This window comes from Lactuca saligna, chromosome 3, assembly GCF_052625555.1.
Source record: "Lactuca saligna cultivar CGN05327 chromosome 3, ASM5262555v1, whole genome shotgun sequence".
Lineage (NCBI taxonomy): Eukaryota > Viridiplantae > Streptophyta > Magnoliopsida > Asterales > Asteraceae > Lactuca > Lactuca saligna.
Window position 1 is genome coordinate 36946482 of NC_136419.1, and position 18425 is coordinate 36964906.

The 18425-nt window shown below is 36.8% G+C and overlaps 1 long non-coding RNA gene across 1 annotated transcript; it reads left to right on the forward strand.

Annotated features, from left to right (window-relative positions):
• The first annotated feature begins 11491 nt into the window (after window positions 1-11491).
• Window positions 11492-12187, forward strand: LOC145033554 (uncharacterized). The gene is made up of 2 exons (XR_013677610.1): window positions 11492-11606; window positions 11978-12187. It is a non-coding gene; the product is annotated as an uncharacterized LOC145033554 (long non-coding RNA).
• Window positions 12188-18425: the final 6238 nt, after the last annotated feature.

Genomic DNA, 18425 nt, shown 5'->3' on the forward strand with positions numbered 1-18425 from the left:
GTTTCAGGTGTTTTCGGTTCTAAAAGGAAGGGCCCAACTTGATTGCAACGCATACACCCGTGTTTTCCGCAACATGTGATTTTGGGATTTAACTATGATAATTGTTTTACTTTGAAATGCTTTTAAATAATTGGATACAGTTTCATTGGTGTTTTGATTATATTAAAATAAAACTTTTTTCCTATGATTTTTGGGTTGTTAAACGTGAATCCGTTACATACGCCAGAAACCCGGAGCAACACTGCTGAAGAAGTCTTCTATCCTTACGGCTGAACAGAGAGCCGACCCATGCGTAGCTCTCTCACCAGTAATGACTAGCTATCCCCCATTTAGGGTTCAAACTCTCACCAACTTCCACTCTCAATCAATCACAACCCCATTAGACCCCAAACAGCCCATCCTGATGATCATCATCAATCCCCTCAAGGGAATCGGTACCAAGTCGATAGGAAATCTCTCACTAAACATGTTCAGAACACATCCCTAGAATACCCTCACAGTGCTCACAGTACGCTCATCTACAATCTCCACCTCCAAAGGGGAATCCAAAGTCCCCAGAGCATCTTGAAACTTCTTGTTGAGCGCAAGAGATACAAAGGATCGGGTAGCCCCCGTATCAAATAAAACATGATCCGACAACCCATTGACCAAAAAGGTCCCTATAAAAGATATAACAAACATAAGCATAATAAGAAAACAATAAAGATAGAGATAAATCACATACTAGTAACGACATCCGGTGCTGCTCGGGCCTCATCAGTGGTCAACTGAAATGCTTTGCTCTTCACCGTAGGAGTCTATGCCTTGCCCTGGCAGCCATCAGTAATCCTCAAGGTGGCTGGTGCATGCATAATCACTTCTCAACCAGATAACCTCGAACAATCAGCCTTTTTATGGCCAATCTGGTTGCAGTGGAAACAAATCAAGCCCTTCTTGGGGCACTCCCTGCTCATGTGGCCTGATTGGCCATAACTGTAACATGTCGAGCCTGCTACCCGACAGGCTCCACTATGCGGCTTGCCACACTTGGCACAATGGACCGACCTTGCTGGCCTCTGCTAAAAGTATCAGAGGTCTTGGGGTTCTTGTCATGGCTCATTTTTGTCTGAACCCGCTCTGACTTCCGCTTTATCCGGAGCTCCAACTCGATTTCCCACTCATGGTCCTTCTCAATCATATCGTTCAGGGTTTTTCACCCTGAAAATCTCACAAACTCCTAGATATCATCCCTCGGGATAGCATGATATCTTTCCTTCCTCATATCGTCATCTGTAGTGTACTACGAAACTAGCAATGCCCTCTCCCTGAACTTGCTGGTAATCTCCGCTGCAATCTATATAGTCTGGTGAAGGTCCTGGAACTCCCTCACCAACTGTTGCACCTCAATGGCCTGTGCAAACTCTTGATCAAACCTTCTCACAAAATCCTTCCATGTTATCATTGTTACACTCGACGTCCCTACCTCACGAGTAACCTCCTCCCACTAGTCCCACGCTCGTTCCCTCAACATACATGATGTGAATCCCACCTTTTCTCCTTGGAGAAAAAGTTTGCGCGCTGAGCATTCTCCATGTCAGCGATCCAGTGACGACTAGTGATGTGGTCCTTAGCCCCAAAGAGCTCAAGCGCTCTGCATGACGTGAACTCCCGGAATGAAGGAGTCTGAGTCCCAACCTAGCTTACAACAATCTCAGCTCGAAAAGATCTGAGCTGCTCCTACATGATCTCCATAATCCCCTCCTCGATGATACCGAAAATCACTAGGGTGGCATCAGGGATGCCACGTGTAACCTCGGCTGCAAGAAGCTCGCACAACCTCTCTTTAATCGGCTCTGCACCGGAACCCGACCCTGAACCAGAACCTCTGTATGTAGCCATCACCTTCCTCAAACTGAAAATACAACATGAAAACAATCGATAAGGAAGTTTAAAGGGATTCCTTCTCACCAAATTCCTTAGACTCTCAAGGTTTGCTCTTGTCTTGGGTATAGGTCCTGTGTTTTCAGTAGTACGAGTCCAATTCTACCTTCGATCCCTACATGTACCTTATTCAAGGTCATACCTGATACCTCTAATTCGCCCATATATACATAGAAGCATAACTCATATAACACAACACATATACACCTTAGACTCAATAGGATTCTCAATCCTCTCATAACTCGAAACCCCAATCAACACCACTGGTTGCCCTATGCATGCAAGTTGTACACAAAATAGGATTGCATAGACTGTCGAATGAAGATTTCACCCTAAGACCACATCCAAAGAAGGAAAAGGAAATGAATCCATACTAATCATTCTAGGGCTATATAATCCTAAGCATCTACAACTTTAAAAGCATACATATAGCAAATAATTGAGTCAATACCAATAGCATCCAACATCCCAAGGCTATCAGGCATAACACAGACCAATAAATTCTATGATTTCTGAGGGTATCCTTAGCCTTACTCTAGCATGAAATTCACTTATCAATCATGGTAATAATTAAGTACGGATAACTTTGGGAAACACTTCTTGAGCTCGGCCAAGCACACATTGCACTCTCCCTTGTTACTTAAGAAAACCTTTTTCAGAAAAAAAAAATTAGTTCTATTTTTTTTTAAATATCATTCCTCAGTTTGAGTTCTGACACACCCGAGAGTGTGCCCAAATCCCTCAAACCAAGGCTCTGATACCAACTCGTAACAGCCCCAAAAACCAGATAAAATTTTTCATTTTAAAAAGTAAGAATTACAATCATAATTTGTTTCAAAAAATCCATTACAACATAACATGTCAAATTATCAGAGTATCAATATCAATGAGTGCGGAAAATGTTTGAGAGTGAATGTTGTGCCATCAAGACGGGTCCTTCCCATTAGTACCGGAAGTACCTGAAACCACTAAATAAATTGTAAGCAAAAGCTTAGTGAGTTCCCAAATATTACATAACATACAATCACAGAATACCATGTACCATACATATGATTGCCATAGGCTACCCCCATGGTCTTTAATTGGAATACCATGGACTACCTCTATGGTCTGATATCCAAATGTCATAGGTTACCCCCATGGTCTTCCATGCCATGGGCTACCCCATGGTCTTCCATGCCATGGGATATCCCCATGGTCTTACATACAAGTGGCACAGACTACCCCCGAGGTCTTCAGCCAATTAAATACATAGACAACTGTCAATCTACTTGTTAAGTAATGGCCTGACATTAGTGCCTTCAACCTAATGATATAGTGAGGAGACTCACCTCAGTTTATTGATAAATAATAGCTGCTCGACTACCGATCCTAAAATCTCACACTATCATATGTACAAATTACCCTAATTAGAGTTATGACACAAACCCAATCATGGGCCTAAAATCCCTAAGTCCAAACTCTTCAAATAAGGCCCAAAAGCCTTTCTCCTTTAATGGGCCCCACTATCCTTGGTCTAAAAGAAATAATGGGCCATAAGTCCCAAAATCCCCAACCATGCCGCCCAAGATTCATTAGCAAGTTCAAAATCCCATTCCATGACACACAAGGCCCACGAAATAAAACTAGGCCCACTTGTCCTAAACGGGCCATGGCTTAAGAATAGATAAGGCCCAAGAGTCCTAAAAGTCCAAAACCCGCCCGTCAGCCTAGTGGACGTATGCATGGCGTACACCATCAGTATGCTTTGCATACTTGGTCTTCAATCAGTGCACATATCATAAATATTAGTACGCCCAACGTACAAAGATGCTAAGCACATTAAGACATTAAGTTCTTAATCCATGCAACCACTTTGTCAACTTTCAGATCTTGGTCATTTTAAGGGCCTAGGGCATAAAGTTGACAACTTAATGCCTTTGCACACATTATAGGATCCCATTTTATCTATTAAGACTCACTTTAAGAACTTAAACTCATTCATGGTGCCATAACAACCATCAATATAGCATTTTTATGCTTCTAACATGCCAAATGGACCTAAATATGACATTTCTAACCTCTGGAGTTACTCAAACTCACAAAAGAGGATCTATGAACCAAAAATGAAATCATTACCAAACCCTAACTCAAACTAGCAAAAGGATTAGCAAGGTATGAACTTTTTACCTTCAAAATCTTCTCAAGGTGAAGTAGGTGCAAGATCTGAAGCTCAACCACGTCCAAGACTTGATCACCACCTTCTTCTTCTTGCAACCACACCAAAAAGGGATACTTTTGTCACTTCATGCTCAAAGATCACCTATAATGGCAACTTAGGGTTTTTAGGGACGTTTAGAGGCAATGGAGATTAGGGTTTTAGTCTTTAAGCCACGTACGCCCCACATACATCCTTGTGCTCCCCGCGTACGAGGCTTAGCTACTAGACCAAATGTGCCTATATACGCTAGGCGTACATGAACGTATGCCCAACGTAAGGAGGGTCTATTTTGCCAAATTTATTAATATCAAGGACTTGAAAAGGAATACATGGATTCAAATATTACATAATTTAGTGGGTTGGCATTTGGTGCCTTCGAGCCAAGAGTACACTGAAGGAAACTCACCACGTAAAGCAGCTCAAAAGTGAACACGCTCTACAAATCCCAAACTAGGTGCTAACACCACCCAGATAATCACACAAGGTAAGACCTTAATCTACCTATCATCAGCTGAACAGAAGTCCATAATTTAAAAGTCAACCCTCATGGTCAACGGTGAAAGTCAACAACCAATGCTGACTCTAGATGACCGCCACAATGTGGTCTTCCTTGGCCACATCATGGTTATCATACGACCAAACAGTCAGGAAAAACCTCAGTTGTCACACCATGGTGACCGAGGACCACACCATTGTAGCCGAGGTTCCAACACCTTAAAGCATTAAGCTGCTTTCTCCGATTCCAAGAGATCCAAAGCTTAGATCTGATCCAAAATGCGATAAAGTTTCTAACTTTGTCCATTAGGACCACCCAAAGGTCCAAAACCTAAATCCCTAAGTCCCAAAAGGCTTAACAATGGAAGTTCTTAACTAATGAGCACTTATTCCATAAGGTATGAAGTCTATCCTTTCCAGAAGTGATTCTAGCATCAAAAATAACCTAAAAGTTGGAGCTTTATAGACATGCATGTCCAATGCATGTCTTGAACCCATATTAAGTCAAAATGAGTGTTTGTGACCTAAATCTCATGCATGGATTGAAAACCCAACCAAACTCCAGATTTAAGACTCAAAATACACCAAATGTCCTAGAGATTTATAAAGTTGCAAACTTTAAGTGATATCACCATCCCAACAAGCAAAAGCAAGAAGTTTATGGGACAAAAATCAAGATCTAGAAACCCATCCTGATAAAAATTGAGTCTTGGACACATGTAAGGGTTCAGAAGAGTGATAAGTTGAAGAGTGAAGACTTACTTGCTCGATCCTTGCTTTCTTCTTCCTCTTTTAGCTTCAAGAAACACCAAAACTAGTTCAAAAATGGAGAAAAGTGATTAGGGTTCTCTTTATGGTTTGAGGGGGCTGATGGAGGTTGAGGATGAGCAAACCTTAGCCTTCTCATTCCTTTAAATAGGGAGAAAAACCTAAAAAATAGGGTTTTCAAGTTAGCCGTCCACCACGCTATGGCCAAAACTGCCACGTCGTGGTGGATTAAATAAAAGCCGCGAACCTTTTCACCTCACCACATCGTGGTGGTGCCTCCACCACAGTGTGGCGATCCTCAAAATTATAACTTAAATATAAATAAAGTACCTTAAGATCCGGGCATTACGCCTCTCCCCTGTTTGAAATAGAATTTGTCCTTGAAGTCCGTCACTTCAAACAACTCAGGGTAATTCTCTCATCTCATATTTTGGCTCCCATGTCCATTCTGAACCCTTTCAATGCTGCCAATATACCTTTACGAGATCCACAACCTTTTTTTGCAGAGTCTTCATCATCAAGGATCGCCACCAGTCTGTCCTCTAATAAAACCACTATGGAATCTTCAACCAACCCGATCCAACACCCTGAAAGGACTGATATATACATATATATATATATATATATATATATATATATATATATATATATATATATATATATATATGGGGCCTAGCTTACCCTGCTTCCTAAATCGGGTGACTCTTTTCCAATGTGACACCTTTAGAAGCACCATGTCCCTAACCTGAAACTCCAAGTTCGACCAATGTCTATCTACGTAGCTCTTCTTTCGGCTCTGTATTGTCTAAATTCTGCCACAACCCTATTGAATCAACTCAGTTGTATGAAGTACCACCTTCGTACTACCTATGACTTGCTGACCGACCTCACCCCAGCATATCAGGATCCTACACTTTCTCCCATAGAGCATCTCAAAAGAAGGCCGATCAATGTTAGCGTGATAACTGTTGTTATACGAAAAATCTGCCAAAGGAATGTACGTATCCCAACTCATACCAAAATCTACTACACATGCTTGCAACATATCCTCCAATGTCTGGATAGTCCATTCACTCTAGCCATCAGTGTGTGGGTGAAAAGTCATGCTGAAATACAGACGAGTACCTAATTCCTCATGGCATCTCTTCCAGAACCTAAAAGTAAATCAAACATCCCTAACAGAGACAACTGAAACTGGTACCCCATGACATGCCACAACCTCCTGAATGTATATGTCTACTAATTTCTTTGCAGAGATACTCTCCTGATCTAGATCCTGAACCTCATATGCCCCACCGCGTGTCATCACCATGCTGAAACATAACATAGAAACAATCACTACACACACGAAGAGGTTCACACTCTCGGAGTTTCTTGAATTCATCACAGCCTTCCTTGTCTTGGGTATAGATCATGTTCTTTCAGTAGTACGATCCCAATACTACCTTCCACACCTATCTATACCCTCCCGAAGGACTATCACAAATCCTCCAAGTCACTTCCTTTCTATCTATTACTCCTCCCATACCATAAAGCGCTCTATGCTCCAAGACAAATTCTAAGAAATCCTTAGGGTTCCTTTCCTCACCATTCTCTGCTATCAGCTGTAGAAGGAACTCCCTCTAATACCTACTAACAACCACACGAATACAATTACATACTTTCGGTACTAGATAATTCTTCGAGTGAAAGGTCTCACACTACAAGGGTTGGACTCAGACAAGAGTTGCGCAATAGAGTTAAACCTAACCCTCTAAAATTATATAATCTCAATAATATGTAACCTAATGCATTCGTCCACTAGTTAGCTGATATTACCGAGAATTCCTAAAAGCACAAAGCACGCAACTTTAAGCATCAAGAAATTTGAATCAGAACATAACCTAAACATGCCATCATATCAAATAACTAATGTATACTAGCATGCAGATATTTAAGCTCATACAATATGTAACATCCTAAGTCTAGGTATATTCAATAAAACCATGATCTTGAGCTTTTGTTCATTTTCTACCCTTAATTGAGAAAAGGGTGGTGAGCGAGTACGCGGGGTGTACTTGAGAGTATGATTAGCGTACTCGTTTGCGTGTTAGTAATGCGGATGGCCACCTAGTACGCTGGGCGTACCAGTGGGTATAATGGGCGTAAGTGTATTAGGCACATAATGAAACCCTAATTGTGAGCAAGCTCCCTATTTAAAGGACATGATGGCCTCAATTCTGGCCACCATTCCCAGACACCATAACCTCTAAACCCTAATTCTTCATCCTTCCATCTGGAGAGTGCATTTAGGAGCTTGTGAGTGAATCTTTGTGATCTTGAGGTAGAGAAAGAGCTTGGAAGAGAATAAGTGAGATCCCAGGAGTTTGGATCTGAGATTAGCTATGTGAAGGGCTTCCTAAAAAGGTATAAAACTTCAAGCTTTCTTATCCTTTGCTTTGGTTCATTCATTTGGTGTATTTAGGGTTTTAGTCCAAAAAGGTGGAGACTTTATGAGTAAATGAGCTCCAAAGGCCTTGATCTACCCCTTTTCAGCGTATATTGTGATTTAGAGTCATAAAAATCCCATCTTGGACGTTATGAGTGAGCCATGCATGAGATGTGAGCTTCTTAAGGAAAAGGGTTGTGTGTTTTGAGTGTTGGTGACCTTTTCAGCCATGCAATGGCTTAAAGTCACTAATTTTGATGGATTAAGGGACATTAGAGTGATCGGATCTAAAACATGAGTCCATGTCTTAACAGATTAAGACCAAAATCACGAGGAGTGTGAAACTGGGGCGTACGTTGGGTGTAACCCTAGGTACGCGCACCGTAGGGGTCGAGCACCCAGATTACGTATAGCAGTCGAGTACGGCCAGCGTAAGGAGGTGGATTGCACAGCGTACTCCCTGCTGTTGACTTTTGTTGACTTTTAGGGTTTGGTCAAGTTGTGAACTATTGAGCCTATGGAGGGGTAAAATAGTCTTTTACCCTTCTGTGAGTGTGGAAGGGTGAGTCTAGCTTATTGAGGACCAATATCAATTAGGGATAATTATTATGTGATAGGTGGAGGCTAGACCGGTGGGTAAAGTTCGAGATTTCCGAGTGCGAGGTTTTCACTTGCTAGCTTACGTGGTGAGTCTTCTCACTATACTTACATTGTGTGGTAACTTTATGCATGACCAGAGGGTATTATGTGTATGAGCTATGTTTTGAGATATCCTGCTATTTGTTTTGTGAAATGCTTACTGTGTATTATATTGAGTTGCTGAGTTAAGGAACCAGATGGTCCATCTGAGTTGTGGGACCGGAGGGTCCCACTGAGACACATTGACCGGAGGGTCTTATTGAGTTATAGCCTCGAGTGGCTAATGTGATGTGTGTGATGTATTGGGGAACTCACTAAGCTTTATTCTTATCGTGTTATGGGTTATGTGTTTCAGGTAGTTCCGAGGATCGCGGCAAGGCACCAACATGATTGTACACACTGGCGGGAGATTGTTCTTATGATTATGGGATTGTGTTTTATTTGTTGACATTTGAGACTTATGTGATTTTGAGAATTATGAAACAAGTTTTACTGTGTTTGAAAACGAAAAATTTGTTTAAAAATTTACGTCGTTACACAATAGGAACATAAAGGCATCTCCCCTAACATTCTATCATGCAATCCTAAGCAGATCCTTAGCCCTAATCTAGCATGCGATTCTCATATCATAACGTAAAATATATAACATGTACGAGTATTTTGGGAATACTTACTTGAGCTCGGCTGATTGCATGCATCACACCCCTTTTGTTTATTAGAAATTCCTTAAGAAAATGTTTCTTTTATGAAAAATCTACCAATCCTTATTTTGAGTTCATACACACCCGAAGGTATGCCTGAATCCCTCAAACCAAGGCTCTAATACCAACGTGTAACATCCTAATTCAAATAAAAAATTCATTTTTAATTAATTCCAAAACATCCAATAACCATGTCAAAACAACCAAGTATGTACCATAGTGAAATAATATCAGAGTACAAAATCCCACAATCACATAATGCGTAAAACATGGGCGGATGCGGTGCGATCAAGTCAGGCCCTTTCCTTTTTGAGCAAGAAGTACCTAAAACATAAACAAAAAACCGTAAGCACAAAGCTTAGTGGGATCCCCTAAAATATCCCATACCATACATACATAACATTCAAAACATAACTGGGTCTATTTCACCCCCTTCGATCTCTTTCAATCGGTACTAGGTATGTTTCACCCTTTCAGTCTCTTTCAACCGGTGTCTATTTCACCATATTCGGTCTCTTTCGATCGATATTGGGTCTATTTCCCCTATAACTAACATACAATCATAACAACAATAGTCATAAAGACAACAAGCACATACAAGCATAGCAGGACATTATCATAAAGACAACTATCATCATCTAAACATAATTTAGTGGGTCAACATTGGTTCCTTCGACCCACGAGTACAGTGAAGGAAACTCACCTCACAAAGCAACTCAAAACTCAACACGCTCTCAAAATCCTGCAATAAGTGCTAACGCCACCTAGATAATCACAAAAAGCAAGATCTTAATCTACCTATCATTAGCTGAAAATCTATAAGTCAAAAGTCAACCCTCACAGTCAATGGTCAAAGTCAACAATTAATGTTGACTCCAACCGACCGCCACGACGTGGTCTTCCTTCGCTACGTCGTGGTTTGCATACGACTAAACAGTCGAGAAAAATCCAACTATCACGTCGTGGTAATCTCTAACAGCTTAATGCATTAAGCTATTTTCTTCAATTCCAAGAGCTCTAAAGCTTAGATCTGATCCAAAATGCGATAATGTTTCTAACTTTGTCCATTAGGACCACCTAAAGGTCCAAAACCCAAATCCCCAAGTCTTAAAATGCTTAACAATGCAAGTTCTTAACCAATGAGCACTTATTGCATAAGGTCTGAAGTCCATCCTTTCCAAAAGTGATTCTAGCGTCAAAACTAACCTAAAGTTGGTGCTTTATAGACATGCATGTCCAATGCATGTCTTGAACCCATATTAAGTCAAAATGAGTGTTTATGACCTAAATCTCATGCATGGATTGAAAACCTAACCAAACTCCAAATCCTAAGCTCAAAATACACGAAATGCACCAGAGATTCATAAAGTTGCAAACTTTAAGAGATCTCACCATCCCAACAAGCAAAACGAGAAGTTTATGGGACAAAAATCAAGATCTAGCAACATTGCATGATAAAAATCGACTGTTGACACTTACAAGGGTCTAGATTAGTGCTAAGGTGAAGAGTGAAGACTTGCTTACTTGATCATTGCTTTCTTCTTCCTCCTTTAGCTTCAAGAAACACCAAAACTAGCTCAAAATGGAGGAAAGCAATTAGGGTTCTCTTTAGGGTTTGAGGGGGCTCATTGAGGCTAAGGATGAAAAAACCATAGCATCCTCATTCCTTTAAATAAGGAGCAAACCCTGAAAAATAGAATTTTCAAGTCAGTCGTCCACCATGTCGTGACCAAAACCGCCACGTTGTGGTGGCTTAAATAAAAGTCGTGAATCTTCTCGCCTTGCCACGCCGTGGTGGTGCCTCCACCACGTCGTAGCGCTCCTCAAAATGACAACTTAAATATGAATAAAGTACCTTAAGATCTGGGCACTACATCGAGGGACCAAAACCACGAACAAACTAACTCAATATGACTACCAATCCAAAAAGTTGTGGTTTGGAACAAATCCGAGAAAAAACGCATACCATTGAAATCATTTTTTTAGTTTTGTCTATTATTGTATATAAATAAGAAAATATGTAGAGATAGTTAATTTATAATAATAATAATAATAATAATAATGATGGTAAATTACTTTTTTATAAAAAGAAAAAAAAATAGCACAAACAATAATTTTTTTTTGAGGTTTTTCTTTGGTCGGGCTGTTCAGAGCCTATTTTCACATAAAAAAAAGTTTTATTTTGCTAAAAAGAAAGTTTTATATTCAAGTGTCAAAATCACATTTATGTTCAAGTGTTAAAATCTCATTTCGTAGCGCATGCCTATCAAAAGGAAACTGATATTTCCACTATAAATTTTAATCCATCCACTGAGATTTATTTGAATTGCCCATTATACCCTTCTATTAAAGTTTTTAGATATTACAAGGAAAAAGATTTCAGGGCTAACAACGCTCCTTCCTTATTCGATCTTGCTTTCTCATCGGTGCAGATTCTTCATCTCACTCTCAAAAGGTAAGTGATCCTCATTATCTAATTATGTTTAAACCATGCGTATGTGTATGAATTTTCAATCTCTAATTCTCAAGCACCTCTCATTGCTATGCGAATGAATTGTCAAAGTTTAAAGCTTTGATCGATTGAACATATTGATTCTCTATGTGTACATATGACTCTATGATTCTCTATACATGAGTATGAATCGTGAAATTTTTTTATTGTATGAATTGTCAATTCTATGATTCTTTAATTTGTCTGCACCAAGGGCTTGGTAGTCATAAACTTAGTCTTGAAAAAAAATGGTGCAAGTCACCTTACATTATAATAATGAAGATTGGAAACTCCAATAACAATCGACATCACAAGTTTGGGTGAAACTGTTTCAGTTAATTACTCTTGGCCGATGGATATAGAAGGCAAGAAACGATTTAATTCTTAACAGGAAAAGATCTTCACATGTGCATTCATATTTGATAATGTTGTATCTTTGGTGCTAGCATGACTTAAACATAGGGTAGGGGTGGGGGAAGGAGAGATGGAATAGTCGGTGTATATCTCCTTTCCATTAATTGTAAATACTTGGTGCTTTTATTTTCTTTGTCTTCTAGTGCCTTTCTACTTTGCAAAGTTTATAAAATTCTTGCCCATTCAAAAAAAACTATTAGACACATGGATGATTTTACCAAAATCAATGTGCAGAATTTGTTGGATATAAGTCTACACATGATAAAAAGCACATGAACTATACATGAAAAAATAAAGAACAGAGGCACAAAATATGGGACCATTATTTGAGTTTTTAGTTATCTATTTGAATCTCAAACTAGTCCTACTATGCTGAAAATAAAATGCAACAAATAAACCCACGTACTCTTCCTAGACTGCTGCCACTAACCCCTTATTCTACACCAAACTGCATCAAACTATGACCAATTCTTTTGCTCCAAGTTTATATTAAAAACAACCAAGATTAATCGAACATAATTCACCAATGAAACCACTTTGCAATTCAAGACTTATAACTTTGTGGAGGGAATGCAACAAATTTTCCAATGAAATCAGTATTTTTTGACACTCGCCTCCATTTAAAGCTTGCAGCGCAGCGAAGGAAAAAGATGCGCTGCTGGAGATTGAATCACAAAACCATGATCTTGTAATTTGGAAACAATATTTCATGGGATATTTCTTTCTTCAATATCATTTTCTTTAAATGAAGGGCATATTTGTTATTATATTAATTTTTCAGTGGAAAAAGTAAAAGCTAGAGTGGAAAAATCAATACCCCTATCAAAAGGGATAGTTATTGTATCAAACGGGGCGGTTATTGGAAGGTTTTTTTTTTTTTTTTTTTTTTTTAACTTTTCAAATAAAACGTAAGACATATGACTATATTTGTTTTTTATTTAATTATTATTATTAGCATTCTAAATCAAATCATAATCAATACAAATCTACAAATTAAAACCTAAAATTAAAGCATGTATCACAAAATAGTTGCTAAATTCACCCATAAAATGTTTAATGTCCATATAGTACGTCGTCGCTAAACTTGAAACTTGAAATATAATAAAAACAATTTTATATTCACGAATCACTGTTCACTTGTACACTATCAACTAGCGGTCAACTCTGCTTTGTCTTCTCTTTTTCAAGTTTTTGTTGATAATAACAAATCATCTTTTTCAACCCTTTTAAAATACTTATAAAAAATATGGGAATACAAAAGCTAGTTTTATTATAGTGGAGAAAGATATACCTTTTAAAGACATGTAGTTTGTAGATAAAAAGTGGACATCTTTAATTCTAGTTTTATCCATCTAAGCTATAAACTTGGAAAAAGTAACATTTATTTTCTTTTGTTGGAAGTTAATGTGTGATTCATTGCCTGAGGATGGTGTCATCGAAGTCAAGATAGATGAGGTCACTTGGAAGTTAGTTTTAAGTATGAATATTGATCAAGTGTATTGAGTGTTTGATTAATGTGTATTGGCAGAATGTTGAAGAGCTCCAAACCCCTAGCATGTATGATGATAATATATTGTTGTTAGTGTTACCTTTTAAAAGTGTTGTATTTAAATGTGTCACATTAGAGTTGTAAAAAAAGGTAAATCTATAAAATTAATAAAAATAAAAAATTAATTTTTAGACGAATTTATAAAAGAAAGTTTGGACTATACGCACAACAAATTTAAAACATGGATAAATTCGTAACAATATTTAAAACTTAGATTGTAAGTATAAATTTAAAATATGACTTGCTATAAATGGTGTCACATGTATAAATAAATGAATACAAGTTTATTTATTTAGTTATTTATTTTTTTAGTTTGTTGGCTTCGACATTATGAATACTAAAGTTTATTTTAAGAGCTTTTGCCATAAATTACCAAATAACACACCCGATTGCTAAACAAAATACCAAAAAAGAGCTTCTTCCGATATAAGTCTGCAGAAGGGTTTTTGCGGAAACACATTTTGAGTCCGCATAAGGGATTTTGCGGACTCGCATTTAGTACATCAAACTCACGCTACCTGTCGAATATAAGGATTTTTTTTTTTACGTGAATTAGTCCGCAGTACCCCCTTTGCGAAGTGATGATATCTTCTACAAAGTTATCATTATAAAATTTGATACTTTTTTGTCTTTGAAATGCATAAATTTGTAGAATTTGTTTGGAATTTATGAAGTAATTTCTATTGTAATATTTTTTATTTACAGATAATGCATATGATAATTTGATTTCCATGACTTCAACTAGTACTAGCAATAACTTAAATAAATCAAACTTATTATATGCTAGACTAGGACATGTTCATTGTAATAGATTAAAAGATATGTCTAAAATGGAGTCTGATACGTGCCTCTGAAATGAATAATGAAAAATATATAACTTGCATGTTGACTAAGATCACTAGACAACATTTAAAGGATGCTAATAGAGAAAGCAAAGTGTTGGAACTCGTACATAGTGATTTTCATGCAACACATTCTCTAGGAAACAAAAAGTATGTCATTAATTTTATTGATGATGTGTCTAGATATTGTTATGTCTATTTGTTACATTCAAAAGATGAACTCCTGATAAATATAAAATTTATAAACAACAAGCAGAGTTACATAAAATGATTTGATAAAAGTTTTGTTTACTGACGGAGGTGGTGAGTATTATGATCCAATTTATTTTGAATCTACTAGAATAACACATCAAACCATGGATCCTTATACACTACAACAAAATGGTATGGTTGAAAGGAAGAATATAACTTTAAAGTAAATGGTTAATTCCATTTAATCCTAGTCTGCTCTGAGTGAAGGATTTAAGGGTGAGGCTATGTTGACAACATGTTATATACTAAATATAACTCCAAACAAAAGGAGTAGGAATACCCCGTATGTGCTTTGATATAAAGAGGTACCAAATTTGAGTTATCTCAAAGTTTGGGCATGTGGATCAGTTATAAAACATATTTCTGGTGGTCCAGATTTTGTACATGGACCTAGAAAAAGCACTAAATATAGAAAAAGCTAAGCCTTTTGGATATGATTTTCAACTATATTTAGTTGGAGAAACAAGGGATGAGACTGTGTCTCAACATCAGTATTGTTTTATTATTGAGGAGGATCCAAATACTTTTAGTGAAGCAATGTCTTCTAAGGATTTTGCTTTCTGGAAAGAGGTAATTCAAGATGATATTGATTCTATCATGCATAACAAAACATTTGTATTGTCTAATTTGCCTCCTGGATGCAAAGCATTAGGATGTAAAGGGATCCTTAAAAGAAAAGTGAAAGTGGATGTCACCATAGATAAGTACAAAGCTAGATTGGTTATGTAAGAACCTAAAATTTAGAGATAGTTGACTCTTAGTCAACTATTGACAAAAAAGGACAAAATGGTTATTTAGGATAACTATATAAGTTTATGAATTTGTGACTTCATGAAAATGGACAAGATAAGTGATGTGCCTTTTAATATGTATTTATTTATTCAAGTTTTAAATTTATAAAACTAATTTTTCTTTCACTAGACTATTACACACATTAGGCAGTATACCTAATCATATAATAGTGTAGCTATGGTAAGCATAAGTGTCGAACACATGGAACGGTGTTTTATCTAATTTTTATCTACTATTAACTAATTACTAATAAAATTAAAAATGGTTTTTCTCTAGTTTTGCAAGACTAGAAACTTAATTACCAAACTAACTAACCATCAACTAATTAAGCTAGAACTAAAAATAAAGCAAATACGCAAAGAGGATTTAACCCGGGTAAATAAGGAACTTTCGTTTAGCTTCATATTTAACTGTTATTATGGTTGATTTATGGAGGTGCAATGAATTTTAGTTTCTTTGGTTACTGATTCCTAAGATGACCAAGTTAGTGTTCACTAATTTAATCCTTTAGCAAACTAGCTTATTTATTCGGTGATCAAGCGGACAAACTAACAAGTTTAATAGTGTTCGGTTCGAGTTAAGTAGACTTATAATAGATTGATCAATTTAGTTTATCGACTCAATTCAATATATGATTTTTCATCATATATTAGCTCCTATACTTTTTTACCCACTTTTCTACTTAACCCTAGGTTTTATTCAAAACTCTAGTCCTACAATTTTGCAATTCATACGATCATAAGATTCAAATTACATTAAGGAATATAGTCATATTAACTTAATCAAATTCAGCAATAAGTAGAGAAAATAGTTATCAAAAGTATGTGAGGTTCTTTAATAAGCTAAATCAACAAATAACCAAATAACTAAATCCAGTCCATAAATTCAACCATAATTAAGCAATCAATCATAGGCTAAACGAAAGTCATGAGTATTCAGCTCATGATTTCGGCAAACAAGAACATAAAATCAAAATACGAAGTGTTTGACATGGCTAAAACTAATGAAAAATCAAAGTGTAGAGATTGGTTGCCTTAATTCTCCTACTCCCAAGGTTATGATCGAATTCCTTTCTTCCAAGCCTTAGAACATGTGTTTTGCCTTCAAAAGTGTTGATTTCTTTCGGAGCCAAAAGGTCCAACTCGGAGGAGAATGTGGTCTATTTATATTTTTCCCGAATTCAGAGCACCAAAACATTGTAAGGCCATCACGTCGTTGTCTTCGTGTTTATCCCGTGTTCTACAAGTCTTCAAAATCAATCGAGAATCTTCAAGTCACCATGCCATGGAAAATCCACCACGAAGTGTTGGGTATATTTTTCTCCATCTTTAAGCTTTGATTCAAACTCCCAACTTTCAGCATCCAGCTTCCAACTTCTTTTTTTTTTGCTCCAAGCATGTCTTTTATCCCTACAACACAATTCATAACAAATGAAGTACATTTTGTTCAATAAAGGTCATAAAATGTTATTAAAAATATTAAGATAAGATATAGATATGCACATATCAATAAGTTTAATTCACTAAGATAAGATTAGATAAGGCATCGTGGCTCGACTAGAGGTTGACCACAACGCGGTGGTCTAAGTAGGTTGCTATGTAAGAAAGGCATCGTGGGTCGGCTAGAGGTTTACCATGGCGCGGTAGGGGCATGACCATGACACAGTTTAGAGACTAATTAATACATCATTCAGAGTTCATTCTCACCAAAACACACCACAAACTCTCTTAATCCAAGCTCTAACGATTTGAAAATAGAAGAAGGGTTAAGTGGCAAAGATAGAGCATCAAAATCCCCTAATGTAATCATCTTATCCATTTTCATTGTAATAAGGGATTTAATTATGTTTTGATGAATTAATCTAATTATGTAAGATTATTATAAAAGATGTATCAGTAAGGTTAATCAAGTGTTTAGAAGTCTTGAATAAGCTTTGGAAGTGATTTCCATAGTGAAATTCATATATATATATATATATATATATATATATATATATATATATATATATATATATATGTGTGTGTGTGTGTGTGTGTGTGTGTGAAGTTAAATTCGAGACCCTAACTAATGAGAGGTGAATTAATGCAACATATCAGAGTGTAATGAAGTAGGTAGTATAGGATGCTAAATTCATTAAGTGGGATAGGTTTAGAAGTAGAAAAAGAGAATATAGAACTACGCCCCATTGAGAGGTCATTTTGATAGAGAGGAAATAAGCTCTTAATAGGCTAAGATATGTTCTAAGGGACTTTACATGTTTTATGAATATACATGGAGCAAAGAAGATAAATCAAGATGTATCAATGGAAGAATGGAGCCGATGGTAGTTAGTTTGCACTAGCAGGGTCCAAGGGGCAAGTGCCCCTGGTTGGTTTGTAACTATCTATATGACAGTTTTCGGACATGGAGTTAAGATCCTATTTTTTGGTCATCTGAATCTGGTATAGAAAATCATACTTCATCACTCAATGTTCTTCTCTCATACTAGGTTTTATCTAATTGAAAGATTTCGAGAATACCATCGAAATATTTTGATCTAAAAGTGTTATCACGACTCGCAGTTTTTCCAAGCATTTGAAACCCTGATTTTCTAACACATGTTGGGTGCATGTGAAACCATAGCTAGACCTATCCATATTGTATTAAGACCTGAAGTTTTTTATACGATAATATAGTTATGATAGGAACCTAACATAAAATGCAATGTCAAATATAATCAATGTATAATTTTTTTTTTTATTTGGTTGGTTTTATATGGTTTTGATTTATTCATGGTTCTTTTTTTCTAATTTTTAAATAAACATTACCAAAACGAATTTTAATCAATTCTATATTTTTTTAGTTTTGCAGTATTTACTAGGTAAACCGACTAAAGTTTCATATGTTGTTTGGTTAAATATTTTTCATTTATAACATAGGAAACTAAGATATCAA